At 36.2% G+C, this 24,333-nt stretch overlaps 1 protein-coding gene across 2 annotated transcripts in view; it reads right to left on the reverse strand.

The window, feature by feature from the left end:
• Positions 1 to 24,093, reverse strand: part of LOC136033564 (rab3 GTPase-activating protein catalytic subunit-like) — a 424,515-nt gene extending 400,422 nt beyond the window's left edge. The window contains exon 1 of one of the 2 annotated variants that reach the window (XM_065714323.1): positions 24,018 to 24,093. The gene's annotated coding sequence lies outside the window, so the exon portion shown is untranslated. The remainder of the gene's footprint in view (positions 1 to 24,017) is intronic. The other variant, XM_065714322.1, reaches the window with a different exon arrangement.
• Between the last annotated feature and the right edge of the window lie 240 nt (positions 24,094 to 24,333).

The following is a 24,333-nucleotide window of genomic DNA, read 5'->3' on the forward strand; positions in this document are numbered from 1 at the left end:
CATTGAAAGTGTAAACATCAAATTGAAGTGTGTTTAAATGTAAAGACAAATACAAATGCCCTTTTTCTAATTATACCCACCAATTGCAATCAATTGATGTGTCCATTTATACCTTAACATCATGCCTGAACAAGGAGAAGCAGATCATTTCCCCTCTCTAAGGGATTTTATAGTTTCTGCTATGTATACCTGCACATATGATAGGGGCAATACACACATGACCTTCCCCGAAAATTCTTTTCTTATTGCTGCAGCATATTAGAGTTTGAAAACATACAAAATAGTATAAAAATCAGACACATGCAGTCATAACAGGAATATAGACAATTTTCACCATAAAGTCCTACTGAACTCCTAAATACCCAGCCTTTTTCCATCTAGACAACTATTATTACTACTAACATCAAGCCACATAATGCGAATCTTCCTTCTTTATCCTAATTTATTCAAAGCTTCCCTCTCTACCCCCCTTCCATGAAGCTCCGATTTCCTTTAAATCCTTTCTAATGCCCTTCCTCCATCCCATTTGGGGACGATCTATTTTTTGTTTGTCCTCAAACTAATGGCCAAGAAGAAGAATTTGACAATCTTACATATGCAAAACCAGAAATAGCCATTTCGACATTTCTTTCATTATAGCCATAGAAAGTCAGATAGATTAACATTTTTTGTAAAGCTTCCAGTTTGACATATGGCCAGTCAAATGGGTACATAAAACTATCGGTATACAATTCCTCTGGTAAATATTTAATAAGTCTTCGCCAGAGGCTTTCCGATAGTAACGAGCCACAAGGCTTCAATACATTATCATATCCCCTCTCAGAGACACTTGATATGAAAGGGGTGGTTGTACAAACTCCAGAGAGGGTTCATTCAACTGGAGATCAAAAGTTTTAAGTGCCTTTTTTAAGAGTCAAAAGCGATCAGAGGCCAACCAGCCCCCATCCGTCTCTTTTTTCCCCAAATGCATCCAATGAAAGTTTAAGATAACCATTTTGTTCAGAATCGTGCAAAGGTCACATAACTATAACTTTAGGGTTGACAAAATACACTGGAGTCCCTGGCCGAGGGCTTCAAATTATGCAAGCTATCCATTGTTAGCATAAAAGGTTTTTTATTGGGAAAAGAGGGCAAGTTGGATTTTGGGTCTTCAAAAAGTTTAGAGTATTAAGATGAAACTTTAAGGAATTTTAAACACAATCAAAACACACTGTGATTGCTAGTGGTCAAAAGGGAATATCAGCAATATCTAAGGAGTAGTTGAGGCTATTAAGTTTAAACTTTCAAGGTATGTTGAGGGGATGTTGAAGGGGGATTAGGGGGAAACCAGCCCCAAACCTCCATCGCAGCCCTTTCTCCCCCCCACCCCTGCTCAACAGTGATCAAAATTTGCAATGGTCATTTTAACTAGTCAAAAGGTCCAATAGCTATACCTCCGTGGATGCCATGCCCCCCCACAGACCCAGGGCAAGGATTGTGAATTATGCAATTTGTCCATTGTTTACATGTAGGATTTATCATTAGAAAAATCCTACGAAAAAAGGAAGATCTGCAACATCTTAAGAAGAGCTGAGGGTATTAAGTTGAAATTTTCAGGGATGTTGAAAAGTGGTTGGAGAACTGGGAGCACCCCTTCCATACCCTTTTTAGCTGTCCTCCCTCTTAACACGCTTGACCGAAAATAGCCTGAATGTCAAATAATTGCGCCTATGGGGATGACATACGCCACAAACAGCTTTTGAGAGGGATGCAAAACACAATCAAAACATATTGTGTGTATTTTGGTTGTCAAAAGGGCATGCCAACAATACCTAAGCAACAGCTGAAGGTAGTTGAAATTTTCAGGGTATGTCGAGGATTTATTGGAAGGCAGCCAGTCTTATCCTTTTAGCCTTTTTAGATGTCCCCTCCACCCAACACCGATCAAAAATTTTAAAAGCAATTTTGTTCAAAACATTCAACAGATCTATGACCTATGCCCCCACGGATACAATACCCCCACAGCCCCCAGTACAAGGAATGTAAATTATATTGTTTGCCCTTTCTCACTTGCAGGATTCATTATTAACAAAAGTGGGGGATTTTTATTCTAGGCGTCTTTGAAAAGGCTAAGGAGATTCAGTTAAAACTTTGGAGAATGTTGAGGGGCATGTTAAACTAAATCAAAAAGCACTATGCGCATCCAGTTGATGAAAAAGACACATCTGCCTTATCTAAAAGGATGCTTGAGGGCGCTAACATTAAGCTTTCAGGGTAAGTTGAGGGAAATGTTGAAAACTGGCAAAAGCAAACACCCCCCCTGTCATTCCCTGTTTAGCTGCCACCCGCCAAAGATACCGGAGGGCGATGTTAAACAAATTCAAACCACACTATAAGCAGTAGGGTTGTAAAAAGGGCACAACAGCAATATCTAACGTTGAAACTTTAGCATTGAGTTTAAGCTTTAAAGGCATATTGAAAGGGATGTGGAAAAAGGACCTGAGGACAACCAGCCCTTCCCCCTACTTACCCTTGTAACACTGATAGAAATCTTAGATAACTTCGAAGACCACACTGCTTTTCCATGACGAAAGTAAAACAGTTCAAATCAGGGATGAAACCTTTTTATTGACAGTGAACAGATACAAAATTTAACTGGATATTTCGAACACATATACATTGTTCATCATCAGCAGTATTTCGAACACTGTATATGTGTTCGAAATATCCAGTTAAATTTTGTATCTGTTCACTGTCAATAAAAAGGTTTCATCCCTGTTTTGAACTGTTTTACTTTCGTGATAGAAATCTTAAAAAGCAATTTTATTTAAAATAGTCACAACAACTAATAACTATGCCTCCCGGGATGCTAGGCCCCCACAACCCCCATGGCAAGGAATGTAAACTACATAATTTGTCATTTTTTACATGCAGGATTCATCATTGTGAAAGGGGGGGGGATTTTTTATCCAAGGTGCATACAAAAAGACTAAGGGTATTGGGTTAGAATTTCAGGGAGCATTGAGCTAAATAAAAAGAAACCAGCTGAATCTAACTTATCAAAAAGGTGTATCTGCAATATGGTTAGGAATGGGTAAGGGTATTAACCTGAAACTTTCAGGATATTAACTGGAACTACTACCACCAACATGACTGAAACACAACTGGTTGTGATTGTGACTTCAATTGTAACTACTTCTGACTGCAACAACTTATAACTACTACAACATCTACTTGTGACTGCTTTCAAGGAATGTTGAGGGGGATATTGAACATAATCAAAAGACACCATAGGGATTCTGGTTGCCAAAATGGCACATCTTCAATATCTCAGGAGTAATGAACAGCATGAAACTGAAGCTTTTAGATAGTCTTGAACTTAATAAATATGCAACTTTGCACATCCTATATACACCAAGCTTGTTAGAATAGTGTATGCAATATCTCAGGAACTTTTTAGGGTATTAAGTTGAAACTTTCATAGAATGTTGAAGATACTATATGCATTTCAGCTGTCAGAAAAGCATATCTGCAACATCCCATGAATGGTTAATGGCATTTGGGTTGAAACTCTCAGGGAATTTTGAGTGGGATGTTGAAATAAATTAAAAGACACTGATTAGAACTAATAAATTAGAACCTGATGCTCAATCCTTACACAGGAGTTGTGTAAAACTGGAGACAGGCTAATAAATGGCTCAAATTTTAGATAAATTTGTTGCAGTTACTTTAAATCAATTAAAGATGACATGGCAATATTGTTTACCATATACAAAATCGCCAATTTCCAAAATTACTACTGTAAAAACTTAACAAATATATATATATAAGTCCTGGGCTAAAATGGACTCACATCACTGACAATCTGAGGCTAACTTCTATCCTAAGTTACAACCTGAGCAGGATCCTAAATTTATTATTTATCTCTGACTGACGGTATTTAGTTGAACAGCGTTTTGAATTACCCAAAAATGTCTGTATTTTTTTTTTTTTAATTGAGAAATCAGTTTCCACAGTCCTAAGGTTACCATTTTTAACCAATTTTTGAGCAGTAAAGAAAAAAAACTTCCCAGCAATGTGGATAAATCCAATAGCTACTGCTGGACATTTTGCTTACTTCTAAATCTGATTTACTGTTTATTGTAAAACAAGTCAATCAAAACAAAGGCCATTATGTTACATGACTTCTGTGCTCAAGAAATTTAGACTCTACCATTTAGGCCTCTATTAGCTGATTATGTTGAGTGGACTCCAAAATGTATTTCTTAGCTCTCATTTCCACAGTTAGCACTTGATCCATTAAAAGTAAAAAATCTAGAATAAAGTCCAAATTATTTGCATCTTGGATATGATTACACTCCAGACATGAATCCAACCACTTTGGAATAGGCAATGGCTAAAATTGGTTACACTAGAATGTTTTGAAAAATGAAAAATAGATTTTTGACAATAATGCAATTTAGAAAAAATCATTCTAAAATAGACAGTGAACTGGGTAAATATTTACATTAACATACAGTTTGGATAGCTAAGAAACAAGCATACCTCTAGAATCAAAATTTCATCCTGAATCCAAATATGACATTCATTTATGTTGCAAATTCAATTTTAAGCCCTCTAAGGACCCTTTTTTCTCTTATTTTAGATATGGCTTGTATATCAGCGTATGTATTTGCATCATTCTTGTTAAAACTAGTTTAACTGTAAATTGAATTGCATGGGAAACATATAATATGGGTATATACCATGATATACAAATATACAAATTGAATTTGTGACAGAAATGAATGTCATATTTGGATTCAGGATGAAATTATGATTCTAGAGGTCAGTTTGTTTCTTAGCTATTGAATGGCAACTCTAAGTCTGTTAGTATAAATGTTTATTGTTGTTTATCAAACACTGGTAAATTAAAAATGACATCAAAGACAAATTTGTTTTCAAATAACACATTATTATTAAGACTAATGAAAATAATAATAACCATTCTCGAAATGGCTACAATGGCATTTTTTCTAACTAGACAGTTTCTTTGAAATACGTTTTTAAACTTTTAATACTATGGGCCACTTTGTGCGCTTTAGCCCCTTCAAGAATTCAAAATGAAATTTGCCACTGAAGCAATTATTAAATCTAGAAAAATTATAAAAAAAATATGAAGTGATGTATTCACTTTCTTCCTAGCTAAATTGTGTGAGTATGTATATATTTGCCAGACTTTTGTGACATAATATGTGAGGCTGATATGTCTATGATATTCAGCTTAGGATTTATCCCCCTTTCAAAAGAAAGGCATGCTACAAAATATTGTATTGAGATAGAAAATTATGCTATTAATGAATTTTTAAAGAAAAAAGAGCAGAAACCACAAAAGTCAAAATTACCTTAGAAATCAAGTTCAAAATTAATACTAAAATCATATAAGCTTTTATTGAGCCTATGTATCCTAGTTGTTTATGCTGATGTCTATGCAGGTATATTAGCCCAAACCTGTATTTTACTAAATATTCCAATTAACAGAGTATTCAGATTACTAAGAAATAAGCTTAACTCTAAGAAATAAGCATAAAAAAGATAACAACAAGTGATGTATTCACTTTCATCCTAGCTAAATTGTATGAATACATATATATTTGCCAGACTTTGTGACAGCATATGTGACTTTATGAGGCTGATATGTCTATAATTTTCAGCTTAGGATCTATCCCTAATTCTAAAGATAACCATGCTATAGGCTAGTGCAGTGAGATAGGAAATTCTGCTGTCAACAAATTTTTAAAGAAAAAAAAGGGGAAACAACAAAAGTCAAAATTACATTAGAAATCAAGGTCAAAATTAATACAAAAATCATGGAAGTTTCTAGAAAAAAACAAGCACTCATAGCAGAAATTGTAGAAGCTTTTATTGAACCTATGTATCCTAGTTGTTTATACTGATGTCTATACAGGTATATCAGCCCAAACCTCTATTTCAGTGAATATTTCAATTAACAGAGTATTCAGATTACTAAGAAATAAGCTGAACTTTTGAATCAGAATTTCATTCTGGATCCAAATATGACATTTGTTTCCATTGCAAATTTAATTTTCAAGCCCTTTATAGACCTTTAAAGATGATACTTTCCCCCTTATTTTAGATATAGTTTTCTTACCAGTGTTAGCATTACTTGTGTTAAAACCAGTTTACCCATAAATTGAAATAATTTTTAGACCATACTACTTTTCCGTTTACAAGAGAGAGTTTAAGAGAGAAAAATGGATTTAATAACGCATTAATAAGGGAAAAAATAGGGCTCCAAAAACCATACAAAGGGATGTATAAAAAAATTCCGTGTTCTTGTGGTGAAGTTTATGGAGGAAGGATACAGAATAATTTAGAAAATAGACTACACAACATAAAGTGGAATGTGGTACAGGGCGATTTTCATGAGTGTTGATTGTTTTTTTTGTGTTGAGAGGGTTGTTTATGTGTTGTTTGTTTAAATAAGAGAGATTGATTTGAAGTTTGAGTTGATTATGGTTATGTTGTGATTTGTAATGGAATATATATTATAACTTGTTACTGCTGTACATCAACAAACTGTAAATTTTTTCTTAGCACAGCAGGATTTTGTAGAAGATGTATTTGGTTTTGTTTGCAAAGAAAAAACAAAAGAAAAAAATAGTTTGAATCAGCTGTAGCAAAACATTTATTTGAATTACCTCATCACAATATATTGTTTGACCAGACAAAAATTTTAGACAAGTTTATAGGCCTCTTACAAAGCTTTAGAGAAATTATTGAAACTAAAAAATTATCAATAGGTGGATTAGTATAAATAGAAACAAAAGGATTTTAGAATTAGTTCAATTTACTATAGTTTAATTAAGTAGTAGGTAAAATTTTCCAACAGTGTTAATTTACACAACAGTCCTCAAACAGCCAACAACTGAGTAAACAATAGTTGGATAAGGTCAAAGCTGGCAGGAGTCACCAAACAGCAGCTAAACTTCTAAATGAAAAATCACTCAATTTATAATAAATTTAATCAAGGGTAGCGACCTAGGATTTGTTTTGTTCAAATAAAAAAGGTATTTTATTTTTGATACATCCAATTTACCAATTTGATTTTATAGTGAGAAACTATCTTGAACATTTTGGTGTCTTCTCTATGATTACTGTTGTGCTGTACTTTGGAAATTTTATTAGAGGTGAGTTTTATTTAACTGTTTAGTCTTTTGTTTGTGTTGTTCTTTGTCTTTTTCTTTCGATGATTAACTAAGTTTTTTTCTTCTTTGTTCCTGTTGATAAAGGCTCCTGAATGTGAAAATATTCAGATTTTTTTTATTAACTATGTTTTGTTGTTGCTGTTAATTTTAGTACATTTTAGAATGCCTATCACTGCTTTATTTAAAATAAAAACTTGTTTTTCCCTCTTAAATTTTCTCCATAAATTGAATTGACAGTGGCAAAATTGAGAAAATAAATGTATGGGAAATGTATAATATGGGCTACATATTTGGGTAAGGTTAGAAAAAATAGGTTAGGTTAGAATTGAATTTACAATGGAAACAAATGTTATATTTGGATTAATCAAAATATTTACCTCTTTTTCTACCTCAAGGCAACTCCCCAGATTAGGACTTAACTCATGGTAGATATAGTCTAAACCCTTAGGCTAACTTTCAGTCAACACTTAATGTATGCCATAGAACATAGTACAAACCAACCACAACACTAGTTTCCAATGGTAGGGGGATTTGTAAATAGGCAGTTTAAAACATAATTTAGCTAGGATAAAAGGGAATATGTCATTTCGTGCCTTTTTTTGCTCTTTCTTTATTCAATAGCTGCTTCTGGGGCAAATTGTATCTTGAGCCATTAAACAGGCCCCAAAGGTATCTTATTTTTGAAACCAGAAAAAAAGTTATCAACACAATTAAAGCTTTTGGAAAGTGGTTAAGAACATACCATTAGTTTATAAATAGATTATTCAAAAGTAATATACTCCAAAAATACTTATTTATAACAATTCAATAGGCACTTTATAAACCTTTTTCTTGACATTTCAATTTGAATGCATGTTTTTTAGCATTGATTAACAATAGTACTGATTTTAGTGATTCAAAACTTTCCCATTGACTAATAATAGAGTTGAATTTGGAGTCAAGAAGCATCAGAATTTGAGCTGTCATGGAGTTTACTTTTTAATCCATAGCAACAGAGAGAGCTATGTTTTTCACAGCAAAAAATGTATATGCTTTTACTTCAAACCAAGTGCTGGGCATTTTTAATAATTTATTTGCTGAAATACTTAAAAACTTATCCACTAGTATCCTACAACTATACTTCAAAATAACAGTATGAGTTCCCTCATAAAAAATGTTTCCCACATCCCCTAGAAGTCTAAATTTCCCCATAAGCTTATAGAAAACAGCAACCTGGAATTTTTTTTGATTTGACAATTCAAGGTTTTGGCTTTAGTATGTCACTGCTTTCAAGCCAATATGTGGTTATTTAATTGCTGTGCATTGGATTTTCAAATATTAGCAATAAAAGATAACAACATCTGGAGATGTAAGTGTATCTCCTGAATTAGTATATTTATGGCCAATAAGAGTTTCAGCTTATCCAGGAATTATCCTTCTGAAATTTTATGGAAGATTTACCTTTAACTGGTTGGATAGGGTAAACATGTAATTTATTTTTGGAATTTCTTAATAGCTCTTGCCATTGTGGTTCCATGCAATCTTCAGGCACAATATGAAGAATCTTTGATGAGTTAGTTAACTTCTGCCATTAATCCAGAAAAGAGGTAAGGGGCTTTGGGGTAGTTTTTTCCCCAACCACTTATATAGCCAAAAATACTGTCAGGGTCAAATATTTTCAAAAATGGTTGTTAGAGGGTTTGAATGGCTAACATTTGATAGGGAAACTATGGTTGCATTACTCTCATAGTTTACTTTTTCTCATACACAGATAATAATGGTCTTTTATCCCTTAGCAGAAAATATAGCATTCCTGCCAGTCTAAAAGTACTTTGTACCAAGAAGGTGAATGCTTTTACTCCCCTTTGCCTTTCCATTGTACTACTTACTTTTTTAGGAAGTCAAAATCAGTAGCCACAAGACACTTGCTGAGGAAGAACCCACAGAGCTCCTTGAAACCATCAGAGATCAATCAGATAAAGACAAAGGTCACCATAAGGATAATTCAGATTGAAGAAAATCATAATCTTCAAGTTAAAGATTGATTTTAAAATTAGACTACAACTTGATTATAAATCAAATATACTAGGTCTATTGGATTTTACATACTATCATCACTTGCTTTTCTGTGTTAACTATTGTAGCATAGCCATAAGTGAAGGTGTACTTAAATAACAAACCTAAAAAGATCAATTGTAGCATCTTATATACAGATTTCTTATATACAAATAATGATTCTTTTAATCTTTTTAGCTGGAAATATAGCATTCCTACCAGTCTAAAAGTGCCAAGAAAATGAATATTTTACCCGCTGTGACATTTATATTTTACCCCTTACTTTTTCAGGAAGTCAAAATGAATAGCCACAAGAATCTAACTGAGGAAAAACTGATGCTATTTTCTAAAAAAAAAAACTTGAGCTGCTTTCTAAAAAGCTGAACTATTTTCTAAAAAACTTGATGATGTCTCCAGGTACATAACTATACAACCATCATAAAGAGACAAGGAAAATCTTTATATTGCTCCAAGCTGTGATTTGAGGTAATTTAAGGTAAGGTAATAATAACTTATAGAATTACAAAAGTCAGTGCTATTGTTAGGCAAAAGCAAAGTTTTTGATCATGAAATTCAGCACTATTGTTAATCAACAGCAAAAAAATAAATAAAAAAAGCTTAAAAATGAAATGTCAGGAAAATAGTTTATATAAGAGCTACCTATTGAATTTGTATTGTTATAAATAAGTATATTTAGAGTATATTACTTATGAATAATTTATTCATATATTAATGGTATGTTTTTAATAACTTCCAATACCTTTAACAGTGTTGCTGACTTTTTTGTGTGGTTTCAGAAATAATATACCTTTGGGGGCCCTTTAAGGGCTCAAGGCAAAATTCTAGTTTAGCTACTTTTTGCTATTTTGAAAAGGGGTTAAGTTAGGTAAATCCAACTTTCAGGAATGAGGCAATGGCCAAAACATACTCTGAGAAGGTATTACCAAGCTTCTATGTTAACCCATTTCTGATTTCTAACTCTCAGAAATTTGTCTACTTGACAAGTTTCTCTTGTTTTACTCTTGACTGTATTTGCAGATCTTTGAAACCTTGTAAATTGAGATTGAGCAAAGTTGTGAAGCTGAAAATGCTTTTCTTGTGCTGTATTTAAGCAGAAGATCTATTTTGCAATGTTTCAATTCCATGAAACAAGAGGATAGTGCCCTCTAATGGGAGAAATAGAAGTAGGTACTTCAAAATACCTTCCTGTGATGTAGAACTATTTCTGAAAGTTTCATTTTCCTAACCTAAACCTTTTCCAAGACAGCAAAAAGTAGCTAAATGAGAATTTACTCAGCATTACCTTGATTATTAGGAATTTCCCTGGTAAATATGCATTTTACAACATGATATAGCTAAGATGAAAGTGAATGTCATTTGGTGCCTTTACTTAGTGAAATCTTTCTATTAACAGAGAATTCAGATAGGCCTAGCTAAAAAACAAACTTACTTCTAGAATCAGAATTTTACCCTGAATCTAAATATAGCATTTGTTTATATTGCAAAATTAATTTTAAGCCTTTTATAGACTTCCAAAGATGATATCTTTTTTTCTTATTTTAGATACAGCTAATATACCTGTGGTAGCATCAATCTTGGGTAAAGCTTTAGTTTCATCACAAGCTGTCTAGACCATAGCACCTAGAAATGCTAATTCTAGAAGTGAATCCATTTCTGGTTGACCCTCCTTCTCCATGGGGCAAACTAAGGTAAAATTCTAGTTGATTGACTTCTTGCTATCACAGAAATGGGTTAGGTTAGGAAAACAAAACTTTCAGGGATGGGTCTACATGCTAAAGTATATCCCGTGAAGGTATTTTGAAGCACCTACCTTCACTCCTTCTCCCTCTAGAGGGCCTTGACCTTCAAAAATATGTGTGTTATAAAAGTGAAACTTTGTGAAATAGATCTTCTGCTTGAATGAAGTACAAACAAAATTGTTTTCAGCTTCATAACTTTTCTCAATCCCAATTTATAAGGTTTTAAAGATATGTAAACCCATTTCCTAAATTTTGAAAAAAAAAATAAACATTGATATGGCTCAGAATTCTACTCAAATAACAGGAATTGTATTTTCAGAACTAAAGGCAGAGAAAAAGCAACTGGTAACTGAAAATTAAGGTAAAATGTTCTTTTTTCAGAATTTCAATATATATAGACCTGCCATGTAGGCATATTTCAGGACTCTCTAGAGGGAGAAGGAGTGAAGGTTGATACTTTAAAATACCTTCCTGGGATATACTTTAGCCTGTAGACCCATCCCTGAAAGTTTCATTTTCCTGACCTAACCCCTTTATGAGATAGCAAGAAGTCACTCAACTAGAATTTTACCCAAACTACAAATGCATAAAGAGGGCAGGGTTTTGAAGCCAAGGGAAAAGTTGGGGCTGCACAAATTATATTTTAATTGCTAATTCAAGTTATCACTAGTAATTTCTGTACAGTGTGAAGTCAAAAGATAAGAAAAAAATTCATGCATCTATTAATGTTAATTACCTTAATCCATCCAAGAGCTTTAAAGTCTTCCAGACCTGTAGTGCTCTTGAGTTGATGACTGCCAGTCAAACCTCCACTGCTTCTTCTCCTACTCCGTGTCAAGTTGGTTTTTGAAGGATTGGATGGAGGGAGGACTGACAGTCAAATCTTTCAGTTTATTTCAATGATTTATGACTCTTCTCAAAAAGAATGTTTGGTAAGTTTCAGATTGGGAGCTTGACTTTGCTAGCTTCTTGGAGTGTCCTCTTGTGTTGTGCTGGCTGGTACTGAGATTGCTGACTTTTTGTTCTGTAGCTTGTAAGTAAGCATCATATTGCTGTGCAAGCATTGGTAAACCAGAGTGGGTAGTAATATCCAAGATTGTTCATATTCACTTTTGAGTTTAAACTAGCCAGCTGTATCTGAACAAAACAAATACACATTTTGCTTACATATAGCATTACTATAGAGCAAAGTGTATTAGTCCATGAGCCCTGCTGGCAGTACTGCAAAGTCTGTATTCTGATTGGTTGAATTGTTAGTTGATCAGAATACTGACTTATGAGTAGGCTTATCATATTTGGATTCAGGATGAAATTCTGATTCTAGAGGTGAGTTTGTTTCTTAACCATCTACATTATCTGTTAATATAAATAATTGCTTTTAAGGCTAATTATCTCTTGAGCCTGGTAAAATTCTAGCTTGGCTACTTTTTGGTATCTTGAAAAGGGATTGGATTAGGAAAACAAAACTTTAAGTAATGAATTTGCTCTACAATAACAAATCCATGTGGCTGAATAAATTTGAACCCTGGATATATATGTATTAAACTGTGAGATAAAACTGTTTTTCTTTGTTTTTTTGCATTTTCCTTGGTCTTGTGTTACCCTAGGTGTTGATTTAAGGGACCTACCTCAGTGCTGTGACTGATATATTTAGACTTTTGGGCATTTCATTTTGTTTTCCTTCTTCTTCTTCTTATTCAGCAGACGGGCTTTTCAGTTGATACTATTTAGCCCTTTTCCTTTTGGCTCACTCTGTGAGATCGACAGAGCTATGAAGCTGGTTTGTCTTGTATGATTTGTATCTGCTCAGATTTCTTGAAGTATATCTTTTGATACCAGCAGTTGAATTATAAGAGAGTATATATTGATCTCTGTGCTCTGCGGGAGAGTATGGTCAGCAAGACTCTTGGCTGTTAGTGGAATTTTGTGGTGTTTGAAGCATTCTACCATTTTACGTCGCAGGGTATACTGTGCAGACGTCAGCATATTACATTCAAATAGGCAGTGATCTATTGTTTCATTCTTAAGATTACATGACCTGCAAAGGGGGGACGAGGGAACTTCGCCACTTGAATTAGGAATCTGATATGAAAATGCCTGAAAATTTAGCCCATTTGAACCTGACCGAATCCTATGATAAATCTTGGAAAGGTGCTTACTTGGGAAGGGTGATGGGGTAGGATTCTTATTAATTATCAGTACCTCTGTAAATCTCCAGCGGTAAATATCTCTAATGGGGATTGGTCTCCCACTTGGCTGGTCAATATTTAAAGCATTTTTGGCTATTTCATCTGCCTATTATACCTGAGTGGCTTGGAATATACTGTATATGAGTTAAAATACCTTTTGAAGCAAAAATATCAATAATCCTAAGACAAAGAAATGTGTCAATATCCATCTTATTTTGAGAAGCTGACGAAAGAAGCTCTAGGCTTGACAAAGAATCAGAATATATTATAATATTATTAATATTAACTTTCATATATTCATTAACCATGAGGAAATCTAGTGCCATGATTATTGCGTTTAGCTCGGCAGACATTACAGATGAATTATCTTGTAATCTCTCTCCTAAAGCAATATTATGGGTTGGGAAGAAAGCTCCGCTTGCCACTTTCTCATTCATTTTGGACCCATCTACAAAAATTTGGAAATAGTTTTTATAAGCAACATTATTTAGTTCGGCAAATTTTTTCTGAATAAAAGAAATGGGGGTAAGTTCTTTGGTCCACTTTGAGAAGTCAGTCTTTATTATGGGGGTTGACCAACTCCAAGGGGGGGTTTGGGGGAATGTGGGTGCAATAGATTTTACTGGCACTGGGAACTTCTTCTGGATATTTGCATATTCATTTGCAACGCCTCTAAACATAGATGGATTTCTTAACCAGTTATGCAGGGAATGAGAATCATTGGCTTCAATTTTTGTAAGGTACTTAATTAGTAGAGATCTTCTTCTTTCATTTATTGGTGATAGTCCACTCTCAGTAAGCAGAAACTTAGTTTTTGTTGGTTTCCTAAGACCAAATATAAGACGAATTATATCATTTTGTGTCGTTTCGATTTTTTGCATGTGGGTCTTAGCACAAGCACCATACACTATGAGGCCATAATCAATATGGGGTCTTATATATGATTTATAAAATTGGATTAGTGTTTTCTCATTACAGCCCCAAGGTGTGGCTAGTAGCCTTTTAATTATTCTTGTTTTTCTATAGCACTTTTTTATTGTATTTGTGATGTGGAGGTGGAAATTTAGTTTTTGGTCAAGTATGAGCCCTAGGTAATTAATTTGATTGTCCTCTGGGATAAGTATTCCATTTAATGTTAGCCTAGCATCATAATGATTTCGCTTATGGTGGAATTGGATAATTTTTGACTTTGTGGGTGCAGTAGGTAAAATGGACTTTTGGGAGAACTTTTCAAATTGGAAAAGTGCATTTTGCAACTTTGAATGCGTAATCTCGAAGGTATTGCCAGTTGCCCATAATACCAGATCGTCAGCGTACTGTAGATTGGTATGTGGGAGGTTCATGTCCCACAGAAAAAGTGAAAATAGGAGGCAGCTCAGGACTGCACCCTGTGGAAGGCCTTTGGTTATTGAAGTTTTGGGTGAAGAGGCTGAACCTACACAAACAATGAAACTTCGGTTTTCTATAAAGGATTTTATGAAGGATACAAGTTTGGGGGGTAGTCCAAGGTTTGTAAGTTTAACTAATAGAATCTGGTGGTCAACATTATCATAAGCTCCTTCAAAATCTAGGAATGCAGCAGTTAAGACATTATTTTTTGATAGGGATTCATTTATTGCATTTGTTAACGCTATGAAAGCATCTGTTGATGAGTGGTGTTTCCTGAAGCCAGTTTGAGTATGAGGTATCAGATTATTCTTCTCAACAAACCAAAGCAGCCGATGGTAAATCCTTTTCTCCATTAATTTTCCCAGCACTGGGGTAATCATTATGGGTCTATATGACTGAGGGTCATGTTTAGGTTTATTTTTCTTTAAAATTGGTATGAGAGATGAACATTTCCAGATATTAGGGAATGTGGATGTAGCCCATGCATGGTTATAGCAATTTAGGAGCTCCTGTTTGTACAAAGGGGAAAGATTCTTTATCCATATAGGGTGTATATTATCATAGCTACTTGTAGCATTGGCCTTGATATGCTGAATTGCATTATTCAATTCATGTATCGAGAAGGGATGGTTTATATATTCTGAACCTGGTCGGGGCTGGTAAATAGGATTTGTCATGATTTGTGTGGTGATATTTTGGTTTTTTGATGTTAGCTTTTTTGAGAAAAGGGAGGCAAATAATTTTGCCTTATCAGTGTCGTTATCATAGTGGGAATTCTCATGTATTAGTTCATACATAAGAGGGTTGGAGGATGTTTTTTTCCCACAGATTTTGCTTATAAGTCTATGTATTCTTGGCTCAGATGTTTCTCTGGAAAGATTATTTGCAAAATTATTCCAATAATTATATTTGGCATTAGTTATTGTTCTCTTGAGGTTAGCCTCTGCTTGTAATTTACTTAAATATGTGTCAGGGGATGGTTTTCTTAGGTATGCTCTCCTAGTTGCATTTTTTATTCTCCACATAATTTGGCAATCTTTTGTCCACCATGCTTTAGGGGTGTGTTTAGGGATGGTTTTCCTAGGTGAAGTTCTGGGGATAGCTTGATTAGCTGCATTTGTTAATATTGATGTCATAGCTTCAGCACACGTGTCAGCAGTTACAACTGAGGTATGAGATTTCTGGGTTAAACTTAGGACTTCTTCATTAAGTTTATTTCTAAACATGGTCCAATTTGCTTTGGTGTTGACATATTTAGGGATATGTGGGAGAATGTTGGCTGGTTCATTTAAAGAGGATACTATTGCAAAATGGTCAGTGCATAGATTTTCAATTTTCTTAATATAAATTTTATTTAGTATATTTATTGAAACAATTTGTAGGTCAATAGTTGAAAATTTACCACTTTTGGGGTTAAAATATGTATTTAGATTAGGAGGGGTAGCAATTGCTAAATCGGCATTATTTGAAATCAATCTTTCAATGAGCTTACCAGCTTTATTTGCTGGCTTATCCCCCCACAGAAGACTGTGGGCATTAAAATCCCCGCAGATGATTATGTTTTTTAGCATATTAGAATTAGTAATATAAGTGAAAAAATCCATGGCATCTGTAGTCTGGCCATTGGGGTTATAAAGACTTAATATGTATGTTTTTGTATTATTTATCCAAACATTGATGCCAATAACATCAACATCATTTGAAAAATCTGGGAAATTAATACCGCAGAATTTAATATTATTATTTAAAATTATAGCTACGCCACCTCCTTTTCTCTGAGAAGACCTATCCTTTCTCAGGATAGTATATCCTGGAAACTTTGTTTGTTGGTTATTAGTCAAATGGGTTTCTTGAAGGCAAGCAATATCAATGGAATTTTTATTCATAAAAGATAAAAGTTCATTTAACTTATTTTCTGAAAGTGATCTTACATTCCACTGAAGTATTGAAATATGCTGCTTTGTTGTTTTAATTTTCATTTTGCTGTGTATCAATCTTTAGCTTTGCTAGGAGCAGAGCAAGATCTTTTTTTGCTTGGATATGCATGTGATTGGGTAGGTACAACTTTGCCAATTCGCTTATTATTTTTGCTTTTTGTGGTTGTTTTAGGTTCATTGACTGTACTGCATTAGAATTTAGTATAAATAGGCACATGTTAGGTGTTAATTCATTTGGATATTCATCTGGCTTTTTGTTGATAATTTGATTAATACCCGTTAATACTTCTGATTCATTTCTACTCGGGAGAGGTGGCCATTCTGATATTCTATCATTACTTGTAGAGGCTGGAAGGTTTGTCCAGGGTGAACCTCTCTTATAGGAATGTGAGCTTGGTTGCTTTGAGGAAGGAGTCTTATTGGGGGTGCTTGATGCTTTTGGTAGAATGGTTGGTCTGTGGGTGAGAGGGTTGGGTGGTTTCATAAAGTTTTTGGTCAGGTGTGATTGAGCTGCATTTGCTTCCATTGCTGCAAAAGGGTAAGGTATGTTTTTTTCTGTTGCTATTTGGAGTGTTAGTGCTCGTTTTTTATATACAGGGCATAAAGTTTTATTAGTAGAATCGTGGGGACCATTGCAGTTGATACATTTTGGCTGATTGTTTTTACAATTTATCATTCCAGTGGGGTGGGAGTTTTTACAAGAATTGCATTCATGTAATGTTTCACTGCATGTGTTTTTTGTGTGTCCTAGTCTTAGACATTTTTGGCATTGGATAGGTTTTGGCTTGTAGGGCTTGTGGGGTTTCCTTTGTCCAAATAGGAATATCTGATCCAGGTTATTATTTTCTTCTCTTAGTGTGAATAAGAAAGACTTGCTTAACTTTTGGCCATTGGCATCTGGTTTACCCAATTGGGTTACATCAGCTACTGGGATTGGGTTACCGGTTCTGTCAGAGAGTCCTTCTTTTAGATCCTGAATAGGAATTTCTGGAGGGATGTTATACACTACTATTTTAGTTGGGTTTTGGTTTGGGGACCAGAGAACAGATTTTATTGGTATGTTAAGAAGAGATTTTGAATTCTGTAATATGTCTGCTGATTTAGAATCTTGAAGGGCTATTAGCAGAGATCCATCACGGTTAATGTTTAATGAAAACATTGATTTTAACATTTTAAAGATTGCAACCCTCAAAAGAGCTACCTTTTTTATCTCAAAGGGGGTATCTGGAGTGATTTTTAAGTAAATTCCAAGGTTTTGTGAGGGGAATGTTGGATTATGGGAAGGGGTATTATTTTTGATTGGTGAAATCTTTTTCCTTTTTTTTGAGTTTCTTGATAGGACCTCTTGAAATTCATTTTCAGTCTCATCCTGTATTGTGACATACGCCCCGACTTCCACCATTGTATTATTCAATGACCCCTCATGTGAGCTTTGAGAAAGTTGACTTGACCAGCCAAGGGGTTGAATGTTTTTAGTGGTACTTGGGGTAGGGTCAGGGGGGATTTTTTTAGGTGGTGTTCTATGCATTGCCTATTGGAATAAGCTTTAATACAATCAAAAAAAAGAAGGGAAAAATTGATAATATAAAACCAGACTGTCTGCCACTCTTTCAAAGGGAGGACTTCACCATCCACAAAAAAACACTATAGTGTTGTCTAGAAGATGGTTTGGTATAAGATTGGTTCAACTGACTGCTGATAAATCTGGGTAAATATCACAAGAACTTTTATTATAAATTTCTTTAAGCGTTGCTGAACGCTTAAGGGAGAAAATCCTGGAACTGAAATAATGTTATTATTTCTTTTTTTTTATTTCTAATTATCCTTTCTTCTTCTGATTTTCTTCTTTTTCTTTTTCTTTTTTTAATCCTTAATTATTTTTGATAGTTTCCAATGGAGAATTTTCAATTCTCCAGGGAATTGTGCATCTTCCCGTTCTTCATTATTTACCTATACAGTGTTGCCACATTAAATTTGCGAAGTATTTATTTATTTTTTGATAAAGCCACAGATTACGTAAGCTGAATCGTTTATTTTCTGCATTTGGGGAAACCTGTGCAGAAGAGAGCGATAACAAACACGAAGAGCCGTATTGGTACCGGCGGGATATCCATCCTTAAACTGCTGGGGATAGGTGATTTGAGTATCCGCGCTTCCCACAGGTCCCCCAAGTTCTGAATCCGTGCCCACAAACTTGACACTCTCATCTGCGCATGCGCACTGGATCTTGCGCACCCACGTTTGCTTATGATTTTGAATTAGGCGCGAGCCGCGATTTTGGACTTGAGAAAATCCCTATTGTTCACCGAACTCGAAAATCCTCCGGAAGATGGCAGAACAGTACCGTGTAGCGAAACGTAAAATGATCTCGCCACGGAAAAGCGGAGAGGACATTTGTGCCTCCTGTAAGGTAGCACTTACGCCGGAATCCACCGCCTTGAACTGTGACAATTGTTCGAAGTGGTTATGTACTCAGTGTATCGAGATGCCAATGACTAAATACAAGCTTATCAATAACCTTAGCGAGGGAAACGAGTTCCACTGGCTCTGTCCTCTATGTGAACTTGACCCACGCCAAAAGCGAGGCATAAGCAAGGAGGACGTTGCCAGCATTGTCAGTACCATAGTTGCAAACTCAACCAAGCAACTCAAGGAGGATATCAAAAGCGACATGGAAGACATGCTGTCTGGTCTTACAAAACGAGTTGGGGACATTGAAAGAGAAATGGATAAACTCTGCACAACGGATGACATGCGGACTGAAGTAAAAAAGCAGTTAGACGACGGCCTGCAAGCTATCTCAAAGACACTAGCCAGTGAAATAGATAAGAAGGTAGCCGAAGCGCTACAAACTGACAGAGAAAGACAAAGGCGCAAAAACAATCTTATCGCATTCGGGGTCCCAATCAACCCTTCTCTGTCAGTTGAAGCGCAAAACACAGCCGACAAAGCCTTCATCAAGGAATTCCTACAGAAAGAATACGGCATGCTTGTTACTGTCACAAATGTAAGGAGGCTGAATAAGCGACCTTCTTCAGCGTCTGCTCAAGATCCGCCCAAAACCACGGTACCAACTGTCTTCACGGTTAACAACCCTTCGTTGCCCAGGAAAATCGTGAACACGTCTTACGAAAGAAGAAATAACAAAGACGCTGTGCAGTTCCACCACGACAAAATTAAAGCTGAGAGGGACAGTAGAAAATTACTATTGGCAGAACTGCGTGATCGTGTCTCCAACGGTGAACTCGATCTGGTTATCAGGGGCAACAAAATCGTCCAAAAAAACCTGGAAGCAATGGTGGTGTGATTCCAATTTTCACCCCACCATTAGTGTATAGTGTAATTAGTTCTGCTTTTCCTGGTAAAAATAAAAATGTTGATGTAACCCTTAGTGACACTATTAGTGACAAATCGTCAGACTCGTTTGTAACTGCGGAGGCTTCCCAGGAAGAAGAAGAAGACTTGAGCTTTGTGTCTGTTGAGGAAGAAAGTGACTCTGGTGAAAATAACAACAGACAAACCATACTGGACAGAAGCCAACCAGAACCAGCAACCGTAAGTTCTGACTTTAGTGTATGTGTTACTAATGTTGACCAGTTGCCCAACAAAATTGATGAACTAAAAACCCTAATTGACTCAAAAAAGTTCGATGTGATCTTACTGACTGAAGTCTGCCCTAAAAATAGTAGTAACAAACTTCACGATTCCCATGTGAAAATCCCGGGTTACCAAGTTCTCTCAAATCTGTCGTCCCAGGGTTGCAAAAGAGGAACACTAGCCCTCGCTAAAGCAGGATACAATACAAAGATAATTGATGTTCCTCTCCTTTGCCCCTTTGTTGAGGCAGTTTGCTTTGATCTATGTGTGCCAGGGAGCCATGTGTCAGAGACAGTCAGAATCGGATGCATCTACAGAAGTCCCTCAGCCCCATCCCAAGTTGTAACCGAACAAGCAATAGCAGAAATAATATGCACACTAAATTCGAACCTCAAAGGACATCTGCTTATTGCCGGCGATTTCAACCTTCCATCTATAAACTGGATAAACGGTTTTGGATATGGTGCCACTCCAACCGAACAAGACAAGCAACAGCCTTTCCTAAATTGCCTCAGTGAATTGTCCCTACACCAGATAGTTGACCAACCAACTAGATACAGATTGTTTCAGCGCCCAACAATACTTGACCTGGTTATCTTGAATGACAAAAGCTTAGTTCAAAGTATTGATTACTCACCACCCCTTGGTAAAAGCGATCACCTAACTATAGAGCTCATACTGAAAGTGAAGGTACTTAAGAACAAGCTAGTCAAAAATGTGTTTGTCAACTACATTGCTATTCGAAATGAATTATCCACTACAGACTGGCCGAATGTACTAAGTGGCACAGTTGACGAACAATGGACCAAATTCAAGGGTGTTTTGCTGAAAGCTCAGGATGCCCATACAAAGACCAGTTTCAAACCAAAACCTAGATCCCTCCCCTACATGACAAAAGACATCAAAAGAGAAATAAACAGGAAAAAGAGGTCATGGAAAAAGTTCAGGCAGTCAGGAGACCTGCAGCAACACACTAAATTCACCAAGGCACGAAACAAGCTGAGAAACCTCACCAGAAAACTCTACGAAAATCTGGAGTCCAATCTTGCCAAAGAAAGTAAGACAAATCCTAAAAAATTCTGGAATTATGTCTCTAGCAAGAACCACTCCCGTCGAACTATCTCCAGACTGGTGAAGCCCTGTAGCACTACCGTAACCAACATAACTGATGTAGCAAACGAACTAAATAGGCACTTTGCTTCAGTTTTCACCTGTGAACCGGAAGGCCCCCTGCCAAACTGCCCGGGCTATGAAGCCCCCACAACAATGGAGCAAGTCAGCATCGACCCCTCCAACATCCTCAAACGGCTTCAAAATCTTGACACGAATAAATCGGCTGGACCAGATCACTTACACCCAAGACTGCTGAAGGAACTGGCAACCATCATCGCAGGACCACTGTCTGACCTATTCCAAAAGTCTATTAATGCCAAATCTGTCCCATCTGATTGGAAAACTGCTTTTGTGACCCCAATATTCAAAAAAGGCAGCAGACTTAAAGCAGAAAACTACAGACCTATAAGTCTCACATCAGTAGTCGCAAAAATCCTCGAAAGAGTGGTCAATGATACAATACTGGAACATCTGAAAGTCAACAATATCCTATCCCCTAATCAGCATGGGTTTCAACCAGGAAAGTCAGTTGAAACAAATTTACTGGAAACATATGACATCATTACAGATTTGCTTGACAAAGGATTGCCGGTGGACCTAGTTTTACTAGACTTTGCTAAGGCCTTTGATAAAGTCCCACACAAAAGGCTAAGAGAAAAGCTTACTGCTGCCCAGTTACACCCCAACCTGGTTGATTGGCTTATGGACTTCCTGTCAGGACGAACCCAGAGAGTCAGGCTATTTGGTGCTGGAGGTGAAAAGGTCTTTTCCGAGCCCTGTGATGTCATCAGTGGAGTACCGCAGGGAACTGTTCTTGGTCCTACACTGTTCAACATCTACATCAATGATATATTCAGCGAGGTGGAAAATAACTTGTCTCTCTATGCTGACGACTCAAAGCTATTTGGAGCAGTGAATGTAAAATCCCTGCAAACAGACGTCCAGAAAATCCAGCTGTGGGCAGACAAATGGCTCTTATCATTCAATATAAGCAAGTGCAGCACGCTACACTTTGGATCCTCAAACCCATGCGCCCAATACCATATGCATGAACATGCCTCCAACTCCGATCCACCCATCAAGACCAGCACAGAGGAACGCGACCTTGGGGTCATCGTTGACAGCCTTCTCAAGTTCCATGCCAACACCATCAAGAGCGTGTCCCAGGCCAACACAAACTTAGGTCTGATCAAAAGAACAGTTACCAGCAGATCCCCACTAGTTTTCCTGAAACTTTACAAGGCACTAGTCAGACCCGTTTTGGATTTTGGCATGTGCGCTGCCTTCCCAACATACAAAGGAGATGTCAGGCTAATTGAGGGAGTCCAGAGGAGAGCAACCAAGGCCATCACAAATCTTGGAGACAAACCTTATCAAGATCGTTTACGGGCTCTCAACCTCCCTACCCTCGTGTACAGGCGCAACCGTAGCGACATGATGATGACCCACAAATTGCTGAACTCATCATATGCCAAGATCCTGCCCATCCACCCAGGCCCCCCACAGTGCACCAGAGGACACTCAAAGAAGCAGTTCAAGCAGTCAGTCAGAACCAGGGCCAGAAAAAGTTTCTTCACCAACAGAGTCGTCAACCCCTGGAATGAACTGTGTGAAGCAACAGTCTCAGCCCCCACCCCCGAAGCATTCAAGAAGGCACTGGATAAAGAGTGGGCCACGAAAGACTGGAAGTATGAGTGGGACATTCCGTCCTGCTCATACCTGCTATGAGACATCACCGACTCAACTCAGGAGCATTCAACAGATCTACAGATCTTAATTTGCTCCGAAGTGCAAATTAAGGTGAATCCAGGGCCAAAAACATTTTCTTGGAAATTATTATCAGGCTTCCATATCAACCCTCTTCTGATTTCTAAATCTTAGAAATTTGGGATAAGGTTTATTTTAATGGACTATCCATGTAGCTAAGAAATAAACTTACCTCTATATTCAAGATTGCATCCTGAATTCAGATTTAACATCCATTTGCATCAGAAACAAGCTTTACAACCCCCCCATAATGTGCAAATATTATGGCCTACCCTATAATGGTAGGCTACATATAGGGGTGTGGTAAAGTTCTTTTCTAACACAACTTCATGTTGAATCTGGATTCAGGGTGCAATTCTGACAATAAAGAGGTTTGTAAAATTCTAGTTATTTGACTTCTTGCTATCTCAGAAAGGGTTTAGGTTAGGAAAATGAAACTTTCAGGGATGGGTCTACAGGCTAAAATATGTCCTGGGAAGGTATATTAAAGTACCCACCTTTGCTCCTTCTTCCCCTAGAGGGCCCTGAAATTTGCCTACATGACAGGTCTATACCTATTGAAATTTTGACAAAACAATATTTTACCTTAATTTTCAGTTACTAGTTGCTTTTTCTATGCCTTTAGTTCTGAAAATGCAATTCCTGTTTTTTAAGTAGAATTTTGAGCCATATCAGTATTTTTTTTCAAAATTTAGGAAATATATTTGCATATCTTTAAAACCTTATAGAATGGAATTGAGAAAAGTTATGAAGCTGCAAACAATTTTGTTGTACTTCAATTAAGCAAAAGATATATTTATAACACACATAATTTTAAAGGTCATCAAAGGTCAGGGCCCTCTAGAAAGAGAAGGATTGGAGGTAGTTGCTTCAAAGTACCTTCCCAGGACATACTTTAATCTGTAAATTCATCCCTGAAAGTTTCATTTTCCTAACCTCAACCCTTTCTGAGATAGACAGAAGTCAATTAACTAGAATTTTACCAAAGGTTTAAGCATATTTGAGTTCTATTTCTAAGCAGAAAAACAACAAAATAAAATTTACCTTCAAACCCCTTTTATCCTACACAAAAGCTGTATTCTATTTCATTCATAAATTACAGACAGCGTTTTTTGAAAACTTTCTGCAACCAGCTAAAAGTGCCGGAAAACCTAGGAAAATCATCGAAAACCTTGACGAGGGCTGTAGCCAGTGTTTTTGTCACTTAAAAAGGACGCTAGAACTTTAATTTCCGTGAGAATTAACCCTGCCGCGACATTCTAGGACCACTGGGTCAATGTGCTCACCCATATGAAGAAAAACAACAAATAAAGAGCATCTGTGATTTGTTTTCTGGCAAAAAATACGAAATTACATATTT

This window comes from Artemia franciscana, chromosome 12, assembly GCF_032884065.1.
Source record: "Artemia franciscana chromosome 12, ASM3288406v1, whole genome shotgun sequence".
NCBI classification, from domain to species: domain Eukaryota; kingdom Metazoa; phylum Arthropoda; class Branchiopoda; order Anostraca; family Artemiidae; genus Artemia; species Artemia franciscana.